This window comes from Passer domesticus, chromosome 2, assembly GCF_036417665.1.
Source record: "Passer domesticus isolate bPasDom1 chromosome 2, bPasDom1.hap1, whole genome shotgun sequence".
In the NCBI taxonomy this organism is placed as follows: Eukaryota; Metazoa; Chordata; class Aves; order Passeriformes; family Passeridae; genus Passer; species Passer domesticus.
This window is the reverse complement of record NC_087475.1, coordinates 103,641,525-103,654,004: the sequence shown is the minus strand read 5'-3', so window position 1 is coordinate 103,654,004 and position 12,480 is coordinate 103,641,525. Positions and strand designations below refer to the sequence as shown.

The 12,480-nt window shown below is 42.0% G+C and overlaps 2 long non-coding RNA genes across 7 annotated transcripts in view; one reads left to right on the top strand and one right to left on the bottom strand.

Annotated features, from left to right (window-relative positions):
• The window catches only part of LOC135294638 (uncharacterized), a 155,482-nt gene that overhangs the window by 78,268 nt on the left and 64,734 nt on the right, over positions 1-12,480 (top strand). The window lies entirely within an intron of this gene.
• Positions 7,526-10,047, bottom strand: LOC135294641 (uncharacterized). Its single transcript, XR_010356738.1, has 3 exons — positions 9,991-10,047; positions 9,295-9,342; positions 7,526-7,788 (listed from the first exon to the last, which is right to left on the bottom strand). It is a non-coding gene; the product is annotated as an uncharacterized LOC135294641 (long non-coding RNA).

Genomic DNA, 12,480 nt, shown 5'->3' with positions numbered 1-12,480 from the left:
CCAAAGATAATTTTGTTCTTGACATTGCTCATGAACTTTGGTGGTTTTTAATTTGTTTTATTTTTCCAAAGACTTACTCAAAAAACCTCCAAACAAGCAAAAAACCACACAAAAAACCCAAAACTCTGAAAAACCCCAAACAAACAAGCAAAGAAAACAACACATTTTTCTTTCCCCATAATTCAAATCTTTTGTTCAGATTTTCCTTTTTAACAAAAATAGGCAACCTCCCTCTTTCTAAAATACTTTGTTTGGAAGTGAAGAATGGAAGTTACCTTTTACAGATGGTGCAGTTGATTATGTAAGTTGGAGTATGATTGCATACTTTCAGGTGATTGATTTTTCAATTTAAATACCAATATTTTCTGTGGAACACATCTGATGAGTCAATTTCAAAATTTAACTGAAACTTAGTTTTGACCAAAAAATGTTTTAAGGGAAAAGAAAAAAAAAGACAGTTACTTTTTTTATCTGCAATCCTTTAAAATTTTTATTCTTTTAAAACAAGCAGAAGACAAAGGATGAATTTTGCAGCCATAAATAAAAATTTCAAATGGGAATTATATTTTTGGTCTTGAAAATTACCAGATGAGTTTGAGAACTTTGCTTCCTTTGACCCAGCTGAAAGCATGATGTCTTCAAAACTAACAGGGACTTTGATGTCATACCCAGTAGCAGACCTGGGGAGCTGAAAGACATGGAAGATGGAAAGAAGACAAAAATGCCTCAGATCTAAACCAAAACTTGGAAAAATTATTCATGTGTTGAAGAGAATACTGCTTTTAGCTCCTTCCTGCTTCAGTTTTCCTGTCTGTAAAATACAGTTGTTAACTGAAACCAGTAGAATAATTTGGGTTGTACAATTAATTTTAAAATTGTAGCTTCTTTTGGTTATAAAACATCTCCAGGAGAAATTTTATTTTTCAAATTATTTTGCTACTTGCACTTATTCAAGTCAAATGAAACTGGGGCCATTTCTGCAAACAATTCTTGGGCTGTAAGTTTCTTTCTGAGATTTTCTTTCTGAGTTTCTGGACTTATGAAAGAGGAAACTTCAGGTAGATTTCCATACCATATAACCCTGCTACAGCCTCATGTTGCCTCTGTTGTTTGCTGTGGAGTTTTGACTTCAGGGTTTTGATTGCTTTTTTTCTTCTCCATGTCCCCTCATTGTGTTTTGTTTTGTTTTTTTTTTTCCAAGACCTGTAGTTTTCAGTTCCTTGGAGCAACATTTTTCTTCCATCTGGCTTTTTACATGGTTATGTATCTGCTTTGTACATTTTTTCATTAAGGCATTCTGAAATAAAATTAGGGGCTAATACATTTATTCCTGTCTCTATGACTGTTCCTGCCAGGAAATGAATTGTCCTGGACAGCAAGCAGAAAATACTGCTCTGTGAGTTGTCAGCATCCTTTTGTCTGATCTGTGACTGTCAAGTCCATCCCTTACGCTGTGTGTCCTCTGTGACACTGCTCAGCATGCCCACAGAAAGGGATCACTCACATGGTGGAAAGCAAACTGGCTTACACCCTGAGAGTGGACCTACTTGCTAGAGGTTTCCCTGTCCCATTTAGCTGCTTAATTAAAATACAGAAAGAGATTAAAAATGCGTAAGTCAGGCTCACGCTGACAACACACAGCTTAATATTTGGATTATTACCCCAAACACAGAGAGTTGCAGTTGTACAGAGCTGCTGCTCTGGTTCTTTGCTGGAATCTGCTCATGTGCTTTTCATAAGCAAATTCTCTTGTGTACGACTTTGCAGTTCATTTCCTGCAAGCCCTTTGCGGCAGTAAAATTTGATTGCTTGAAGTCTGTGGGAAATGACAGCACAAGGGTGCCACTGAAATGAATCAATTCACAGTCAGTCAGAGGAGTATTTGTGGAGAGTTTTCTGTGTCTTACTTGCACACCCTATCATGAAGGTATTTACAGCACCTGTGTCCCAAGGGTGTGATGAGACTTAATTTAATAAAAGCTTGTAAAGTACTTTGGAGAGGAAAAGAGGTAAGTGTTGTATGTTGTTATTTCATTTTAATATGCCTTTGAGCTTCAATGTTCTATCTAGGCTCTGGGATAGAAGAGCTTAGAAAGTTTGTCCCCTGCATTTCCAGATCTGGAGTAGTTTATTTTCAGTATAACAAACATTTCTAGGCTCTTATCTAAGCATGGCCTACAGCTTCCTTTAACAGCTCAATTTTGTTTTAAAAAAATATCCAACTCAACAAAAAAGCAGGAACACAAGACCATCAAAGCCTCATGCAAACACTGAAGGAGGAGCTCCAAATCTAGTGAGTCTTCTCAACCAGCATTTTACAAACATGGCTCTGCTGCACAGTCATCCAACATGGCACAAGGATGCCATCCTGCAGGGAAGAGCTTGGTCACTCTTGGACACCAGAGGATGTTGTGATAGCAAGGTACTCTCCATGAGCTGAAAAACTCTGTCTTGCAGCAAGGCTTGCTTGAGCACAGGCCTCTGCTAACTCCATCATTCTACTTGCTCATCACAGCTCAGGTGGTGCTGGGAATGCCATTCACACCAGTCACTGTGAGTGTGTCCTTGGTGCTCTGCAAGGAGGAGAATCATTCTGGCAGGTATCATGGTTTGACCCTTCTCCTTCTAGGTGTGATATATCCCCTCTTCTGTGATTGCACACCATTATCTGGACACAAATTTTGCAGAGTTCTTCTGTGGTGTTATGTATTTCTTGGTGCACACAATACATGAAAAATCAGTCCTGTTTCACAAAAGAGAGAGAATCTGAGGCATAAATCTCTTCTTTATGTTCACAAGGAAGCTGGAAAGAAGCAAAAGATTTTCTTGACTTCTAGAATGAGATTCAGCTTCTGATTGAAATGTCTAAATTTAGGAGTCTTCCTGTAAGTATCTAGATGTGAGTTGGTGTCTAAACACCTATTATAGCTGATAGAGATTCAGTGCAGTCAGTTGAGGCTAGGAACTTAATTCAGCTCACCTAGAGCAGACACCTCCTGATCAGCTGAATTAACCTTTTGACTTCTCTGCCTGTAAGGACCAAGTCTTCATTTACTGTGGTGGGAAGTTAGACCATGCAGCATTTACCTGTGGGAGATTCAATCTCAGACTGAATTCAACCTGAGCCAGCATTTCACTTCCAGGGTGGCTGTGTCTACAACTTTGCTAAATGGTCTGTAGAGGGAATTTAAGGACACAGGAGATAATTCCAAAGTGGAGCTGCAAGCCAGGGCATCAGACAGACAACCAAAGAGTTTTGGAGGACCACCTCTTGTATGACTTACAGAGAACATAATGTCGTCTACAAAATAGGATTATGCATGTGTCTCATGCTGCAGCAAAGCAGGATAAACCCCAGATTTACATTTGACTCCCACAAAGAGAAAAAAATGGGAGGGAGAAAGGGAAGAAAATGAAAAAAAAAAGGAAGCAAATACACACATGAAGGCATTAGACAGAGGGTTTGTGTTTGAGTCATAAAACAATTTGTCCCTTCTTTCTCACCCACCCTTCTCTCTACCCTCTTCTGGCACTAACTGGAGAAATAACAGCTTGTTTAATGTTATTGACAGACTCTTGTCTTCTGCTTTGTAAACTTGTTTTCTATATTAATGTATGGGGGCTGTAGGGCACAGCAAGGAAGAGATTGAAGTGCCATTACTATATCCCCATGAGCAAGCATTTGGAACGATGAGCTCACCCAGCTGTCTGGATACCTTCTGGGTGAGAATGACAGGGCAAGAATTCTAGTGGCCAGCTCACTTGGAAAAAAAAGAGGAAAAGCAAGGAAAGTAGACATGAGGGAGAGGGCAAGGAAGAACCAGATATTTTTTCATGTATTTATCCCCTGCTTGATCTAATTTTTGCAATATAGAAAATGCATTTAGAAGGTTACAGAATTGTAGAATTTGGTGTGAGATATTTATCTAGTAAGACATGTTGCTTTTTAAACAGGGTTCAAAATGCTGTGCTAAAGTACTTTTCTTTCAGGCTGCATTTGTATTGCCAAGGTCTGTAGCTTGGTCAGTGATGGTCCTACAGAGCTTTCTCAGTCCTTCTGTTGTGAAAGCACAACATGATCCCCTTATCTCAGAAGGGGTTCCAAACCTGTCCACTGACCAGGTTTCTCCAGCCTCTTTCTTTCTGCAGCAACTTCTTAAGGACCCTCATGACCTGGAGTTGTTTACAGTGACTTCAAGAACTATAAGCTCTAGCTAAGGAGATCTGGAATGAGAGAGAAAAGAATTTCCAGCAGGTCTCATAAGCAGCACAGGCAATAGGCTTAGACATGAATGCAGGAAAGGAGTTGGTGAAAGTTGGGGTGGTAAGCAAGAAGCAGTAGAACAGAATGATTTGTCTCTAGATATTGCTTCAGTCTCCCTTGAAAACTCAAACATTATTATGTCAAATATGTCTGCTACACATTTTCTTTCTAAATGAAAGCAAAAAGTTGCAACACTTCCATCAAACATATATATAAAAAATAAAATCTGAACACAGTAAGCAAGCTCAATGCCTGCTTGTAACTTTCTCAGACAGTTCCCTCTGGGCTGACATTTTCCATGCTTGAAGTAAAGAAGCATGTATATAAAATACACATGCACAGTGCTGCTGTAAATGGGAAGTTTTGTCAGAATTTCAGCAATAGAGTTTCATGTAGTTTTGGTGTGCTAGTTTTTCATTGCTTTCCAGACAAAGAGTTTTCAGTTGCCTCTGTTGTACTGAAATGACATGAAATTCTCATTTAATTGTCAGTGTGCTTCTGAACATATGCTCTCACTGAGTCTTGCTTGGAGGGATTTGGGGTCTGTTTCTGGCTAACCAGGCATACAGACACTTTTAAAGAATACAGTTGGTGCCAGCATATGCAGAGCAGGGTTCCCCCGGCTCATGCGTCTGTTGCGCACACACACTCACACAAACACGCCTCCTTTCGGCTAGGGGCCTTTGGAAGCCAGGACAGGGTGCAGCTGCCTTACAAACGTGTTACTGGAAAAATCAAGAGCTTGAAAGCAAGCATTGGAGCACCTCTACTACCTGAGTAGGAATCAATAACTCTGCACAATGACCTCTGCACAATTTTGAAACCTGTGTGGAAATAACTGCATCCCAAAAGGAGGGGTAGAGGGCAGGTCTCTGAGCTTGGACATCTTTATTGGTGGCAATCTTATAACTAAAACAGAGGGGTAGAGGTAAAAGGGCTGAACATGCCATCTTCTCAGGGTCAGAAGGAATATGCAGTAATATAGCACAGTTTTCCTGCTGTCTCTATCTTTCCTCCTAAGTACGTCACTTAAGGCTTTCATGCTACATGGCCCACGCTTTCTTATGGCTACTGAGATGACTGAGTCGCTGATTTTGCTTTCTTGCAATTTTAATATATTGTTTTGTTCTTTAATCCCCTCTAAAACTCTTTAAGCTCTTTGAGCCATTGAAATAATCTTTCTTTCTGGCATTCCTCTTTCTCTGTTTCCTCCCCATTAGTCTTCCACGCTTTGCACTCCATTTGCCCAGCTAGGAGTTGCAGTCCAATAGCCTTGTTTATTTTCCCTATGTTATAGCAAAGGATTTGATTGATTGCACTAAGGTAGGTTGTGAAATGGATATTTCAACAACTCTGGTGCTGGTTGTCACAACACTAAAGCACGAATGTGTGTACATTGTACCTGTCCCCCAAGTGTAACTGGGAAAAGAAAATATATATTGAATAATGAAATAAAACAGAAATGCATTTAAAGTAATAACAAAACCAGAGTAAACATCCTCAGTGTGTCATTTTCCTTAAAGTAAGGCCTTTGCAATTTAACTACATGAACATGTACATGAATAATAGTATGAGAAGAGACAGTGTTATTTTCTTTTGGTTAATGCATGGTATCTGCTCTGCTCTTCACAATCTGAATTCATTCACACCTCCATGGCCACTGTGTATACCACCACATTATAAACTTACATTTTAAGATTCCTTTGTCTATTGCTGGCATCCTAGATTTTACAAAGTAAAAGTACTGTGTAAATCCCCATGATTTTCTCTGGTTAATGCTCTTGGTGGGAAGGTTTACAATGTGCATTTTGCAGGGTGTGCACCATAAAGCAAGACACAGTGCTTCCACTTTTCATTCCCTTGAAGCAGAATTCAGGATAGTCACGTTTAAGTTTTATAGCTGGCTGTACTGTGGTATGCTTTCTGCATTTCCCTTGTTGGCACCTCTGATGGTCTTGTCTTAATTCCAAGACTAGTCCTTTCCACAAGCAGGGTGAGTTTCCTGATGGTTTTAACAGTAGTAAATCCTGCTTTCCTAGTCTGCTTGGGCTGGGGTCTTTCAAAGCTTTTTAGGGGAAAAAAATCCAATGGCATTATCTAGATTCCCAAAGCAGATTTAAAAGAACGATCAGCAGTTCCTAAACCAAGCACAGATGAAAATGCCTGCCTCCCAGGAGCCAGTGCCAAAAGGAGGGTAGATGCTGATGGTGCCTTCACCAGGGAGGCAGCCTGGGCTGGGAAAGGAGCCCTCCCTGGATGTGGCTGAACCAAATTGCAGCCCCAGGTTTTGCAGATGCTGCACCAGGCTGGTGCTGTGGCAGCTCACTGCTGGCGCTGAGTGCTGCAAAATGTCAAGAGTCCCTGACTGCTGTGTGTGCAGGCTCCTCATCCCCATTTTCTCCCTGTGCTGCTATTTAGCTTTCCATCCTTTATCTGTTTTGTTTATGTTCAAGCACACCTATAGTTTCTATGTAAGCAGTAAGGTAAGCTCTATTAGAGTTGCAAACACTGCAGGGAAATAATATATTACAAACCACAACAATTCCTTTTCCATTGCAATAATAATAACAAAAAAATCTAGGGAATTTTCTAACCCTGATACATTTTTCCATTCTCTGCCTTCTCTTCTTCAGTGTGGAGTTGAAGTAACAATGTTAGTTAAAGATTTAAAGCCTGTGACATCTCTGGTTTTGCTTGGGGACTTGCCCCTTATTTCAGAAGACAGGGCTGCACAGTGGCATGCTGTGCTTCCTAGTATTGACAAAGCCATGCAGAGCTCTGGATTTTTTTTTTTTTTTGTTTCTCTTTGAAGCACCAGTTCAGTGGTACATGTATCTGTTTTGTTTTAGATAGTTCTTTCTGTAGGACTACCTATCATGCTTAAATTTAAACAGTGCGTGGAAAGGTCTGAGGGAATTGCCAGCTGCAGCAGTACAGAGCTGGAAAGAGAAGGGGTCTGCTGCCATATTAGATACATGTGTTCATAATTGGGTGATTTAGTAATTAGCATAGCTGCTGTAAATGTAACTGGATACTTAAAATCAGGAATTTGCCAGCATCCTCAATGTGCTCTCCTGTCCACTGTTATTCAGAGGGAGTGGGTTGCTTTGAAACTTCCTCTGTATCACCAGGTTGTCCAAATACAGCTTCCTTGTGCATTTTGAACAATGTATAATTTCTTTTTCTAACCCTTATTTATTTCTTCACAAAGAAGAAAGAGGCTTCATCACTCATTTTTCTTTGTAATTTGATGCTGTTTGTTTATTGACTTATTTATAAAGCACCTCTGGCATGTGTGGCACTTTACAGGCAAATAACATTGACAGGTCCTTCTTTACTGCAGGTTGAGCAGTATTGTGCCTGTTTCATACTGGCCTCCAGTGCTGCAGCACCATTATGTACTGACCTAGCTGGGACATTGCCTCAGGGAGCCACAATGGATTTGGGAACCTCTTAGTACAGGTGTATGAGCAGGCAGCCAAAGAGGGAAGATTGATCTGCTTCTGCACCCTTAGGGGTCGGCACTGAAAGGAACAGCGGAGACCTTCAACTTCTCAGATTTAGGAATGCTTTCCTCAGCTCTACCATTTGAATGGCATTACTTTGAAAAGAAGCTGATGGTGTGGTTGTGGCCTCCAGTTCCTCCACCTGTGCTACTTTTGGAGAGCTTGGAATCTGGTTATAGTGTGGTGGGGACACAGCTGAGAGCAGATCCCCACTGCATGCTTAATGTATCCAGTTTACCTGCCCCTCCTACCTGTTTGCTTGCCTTTATTCTGGGGGTTACCCAGCACTTAAGCTCACTGTTATTCTTGTCATCCACACCACTAAAAGTGAGCTGTCCTCAGGCCAAAGAAGTCGAATGAAAAGGTTTTGATGCCATGATGTTTCATTTTGGTGAATGTTTTTAGTTTTCCCTTGATAGCAGGCCAAGCCACCATCAGTGCATAACAGTGTTCAGCAAAGGAGATGGAAAGGAGAGCAAAAAAAACCTGCTGCCTTAATGGTGTTGGGAGCCACTGACAATCTCCAGAGTGTAATGTCTTAGATCCACACCTCATCACTTCCCAAAAAAACAGAGAAAGGAAGAAAAGGGCTGCAGAGCCAAGAAAAGTCTTTACTAGCTTGTCTTCGCTTTCCTCCCCCCCTTTCCAATCTGCCTTCAATCTTTAATGGAGAAACTTACAGCTCCAGAACTAATACTTTCCCACATTGCATTAATCCTAATTGACTTGGATATAAGTTCCCCCTTCTACTATCTTCAGCCTGGCATTACCATTTGCCCCTTGGGAACCCACAGCCACCTCTGCTCACTGACTCTTGCTGGCAGCTTTTGCACAGGAGAGCACAGTTTGCCAGCGGGATGCAGGGAGTGCAGCTGCCAGGACACAGACAGTGACCTTGCTGGAGATCTCAGGACACAAACGATGAGAAGTTGCTGTGTTGGAGTTTAGGTTAGATATGTAATCTCAGTGGTTCTGTGATTGTGAATTGGTTGGGTCAGCATCCCTCTCCATCTGGGAATTGGTGAAGGTCACAAGGCACTACTGGGTTTTTTGAATGGATGGGTGTTAATCAGGGCTTAAAAGGGAGGGGGAATGAGCTTGGATGTTGAGACTGAACCAGCCAGAGCCACAGCACAAAACTGGCAAGAATTGTTGTGGCTGATTTCCATCATGTCTTCATCGTGACTTCAATTAGTCTGGGCATCTTGCCTTCCTCCTGTCTTTCTACCTATTTTTCTTCAGTCATCTTCCTACTTCTTTCTAATTCCCGCTATCCCTCTTTTGGTCTATTTCTGTGGATGTCTGCACTCCATTCTTTTCCTTTTCTGTTATTAGTGTAGCTACTATTAATCTCTTCTTTTTGCAAATGGGGAAACTGAGGCAAAAATCAATTGATTCAGAATCACCAAGGAAGCTGGAACTCATGCAACCCATGTCCTAAGCCCCATGCCTGGCAGCAAACCTGATCAGTGCTGTTTTTCTACATCATTCCAGTAGTTAATTTCTGCAAGACAGTGATCTTACCTTTGTTACTTCTCCATTCCATACAGTCTTCTGAAGTCACAATGGTACCTAACACACACACCAGATCCTGTGAGGAGCGGAAAGAGCTTGCATGGAGAGAACAGGAAATCAGGTGAAAGGAGATGGATACATGGAAAGGATCAAAATAACAGTGTAATGAAGTAGAAACACAGTGTGGGAGGAGGCATGGGGTGGGAGTACGGCTGCCCAGCCGAGGGCAGCTGCAGCTCATGGTGGGGAAAGGCCACTGCAGTCATTTGGTGGCATTTCTGCAGCAAGGGGGAGGATGTGGTCTGTCTGTGTATTGAGGGGCCTTGTAACTGCAGGGGGATTATGTGCAGCCTGAGTGTCTTCAGATACTGGAGAAGCCAATGCCTGTGTGCTCTTTTCTATATCTGCAGATCTTTCTTTCTTTTTTTTTTTTTTTTTTTTTTTTTTTTTTTTTTTTTGCGCCACTGTGCTGGGATTTGATCAGACAGAGAACACAGGGGAAAAGAGGGGGATTACTGCAAGAGCTTTTCATGCCTCTGTCACTTCTTCCGCTCCAATTGTTTTTCATTCTCACTACCGTATCTTTCCCACCAGCAGCTCTCAGTTCTTTCTTCTTTGGCAGCATCTTTCTTGGATCATCCCCGTTGAAGTACTTTTCTTTTTAGAGCACTGTTCTAAAAAAGGTATACCCTGGGTGACAAATACCTGGTTTCTATTCTCTATTTCCCCTCCCAGGCCAGTATGTTGGTTGTTAGCTTTGCTCCATTGTGAACTCAGCTGGCAGGAATGGATGCTGTAGACATTTCTGGTGTTTTTCTATTCCACAGGCCACTGTGGTTATGTAAAGTTATGTGGTTAGAGTTATATTGTTTTATGTACTAAGTGGATTATCTTCTAAAGATTCCTGACTTTCTCCCTTCTAAATACCCCTCACAACATTTTTGTATGCCCGGCTTCTTTCCTGGGATTCCCCCACTGCCTGCAGGAATGGCTCGTCTCAGCTGGAGGTCAACAGATGGGAGAGTGAAAATGTGATCAGTGCCAGGCCCAGGCTTCCAGATGAGTTCCAAGAATTTAATTTTTGTCAGAAAAGACATCCATGCAGCTTAGATATGGGTTAACTACCCTTGTCTATTAAAAGTGGCTGGAGGCTCAATTTGTTTCATGCTCTTCATTGAGCAGTACTAATAGCAGTGTAATTTATGTAGGAGGAAGCAGATGATGTGTAAGTGAAAGAACCTTGCAGAGATCCTCAGTGCATTTGGTTTGTTTTCTAAGAGCTAAACTGCCATGGGAACTTTGAGGTTATCCCACAAATGTGGAAATGTCAAGTCTTAATCCTGTACTCTGATGCAAGCAATCATGATATGCCATAAGGAGCTATGAGCATTTTCTGACCAGGACCATACAAACCCCATGCTTCTTCTGCCCCTCTGCTTTCTCCTCATCTACTGACTTCAGATACTTGTCTGTTTTGTTATTTACACCCAAAAATCTGTCCCTCTGTTTTCAGGAGTAACATGAGAATTCGTTGCTATCTGAAAATAGATAACAAATGGGGTTGTTTGTTAAGAAGTTGTCCTGCCTTGGTGTGTTGTTGTTGTTGCTGTTTGGAATTTTTTATCTGCTGAAGTCTGGATTACACTAGAGGAAACATCTTTGCCAGGAGGCCCCTCACAGTGCTCTGGAGAGGCCATGGAGTGCAGCAGAGATGCTGTGACTTGTAGACTGAGGCTGTGTCCAAAAGAGCACAAGGTTTACCCTATTTGTAGGACACCACCAGAAGCTTGCTAGCTGATGTACTGACTTGAGAAAGCAGACAAATTACTGGCAGCAGGACCCTTTTATCATGAGCATATGTGACAGTTCACTTGCAGAAGCCCTTCAGGGCAAAGTGCATTGCCCAGGATGAAACATCAGCAAAGGACCTTGGGGAATAGGGAGATGTGCTCTTATTCACCTTAACAAGCAATTCTCTCTTTCCAAACCTGGCGAGGGAAAAAGAAAAAGAAAAAAAAGTTCGTTAAAAACAGGTGCTTCCCCAGACTAGGGACAGGTCCATCTTTTTATTCCGTGTTTTAACTACTATACCACTTGGCAAAATAAATGAAGAAGGAAATCTGATAGTCCCTAAGTAATCATTAGCTGGTTGTCATGTCCCTCTGAAGACTTTAAATGCTGTTTTCCGCTCTCCAGCTTCTCTATCATGCCAGCACTGCAGTTTCTGAACTCTCTTATTGCTCCAGTAAATATTGATCACAGTGTATGAAAGCCAAAGTTGCCTCATTACTGCTTTTAACCTCAGAAAGCCAATCATGCCTGCCAGCTACTGGGTGGTAGGGAAGATGGGAGAAGAGAGAAAAAACCACCACACCCTGCTTCTCTGCAAGATCACATACAGAAGTTTACAAGGCAAAAACTGATTTATTTATTTTTTTATTTATTTATTTTTTAAACATTGTAGTGTAGGATGATCAAGGGTGGAAGAACGGAGTTAGTACCTGTGTTGCCAAACATCAACAGAGGGTATAGGTCTATGGGGATAAAGTCTGGAGAAACAGGCTGTTTTGTCATTTAGAGACACTAGTTTAGCAGAGAACAAAGGTACAGCCCTCCAAATGTCTTTGCCATGACTGGAAAGTGAAGGAAGGAGAGAAAAGGTGAAGGGGGTGTTGTGGGTGGGGAGTGTGGAGCTGTGGGTGCCTGCAGAGCTCAGCAGCTAGAGCAGGACTCAAGGCCTGGGAAAACCAGCTTGGTGCTGCTGCCCAGATGTGGCTCAGGTCATAAAGCTGAGTGCTTCCACTCTGGCATGCTCCCACCAGCCTGTTTTGGGAAGGCAACCTTTGCTGCTGTGGTGGCTACAGCTTGGATTGTTTCCTGTGGTGCCCGGTTGCTATCAGCATGTGAGAAATGTGGGATTTTGGGGCAGATTCAAAGGGACAGTGGGGCTGCCCCTATGCTGATGGAGAGGCTCTGCCCAGGAAGGTCTCCTGACAGGCTGAGGAAGAGGGTATGAGGACCAGGACCAAATCCCAGGTAAATTTGTGGAAATGTTTCTGAATGACTAATACTAAGGGACAGGGACCTAGTTGCTACTGTTCAATTTTCTGAGTGAATTCACAGTTTGAACTGCATCCATCTGGTTGGTGGGGAGTGTGCGATACACAGGGACATGCATGGCCCTGTTAAGAAACA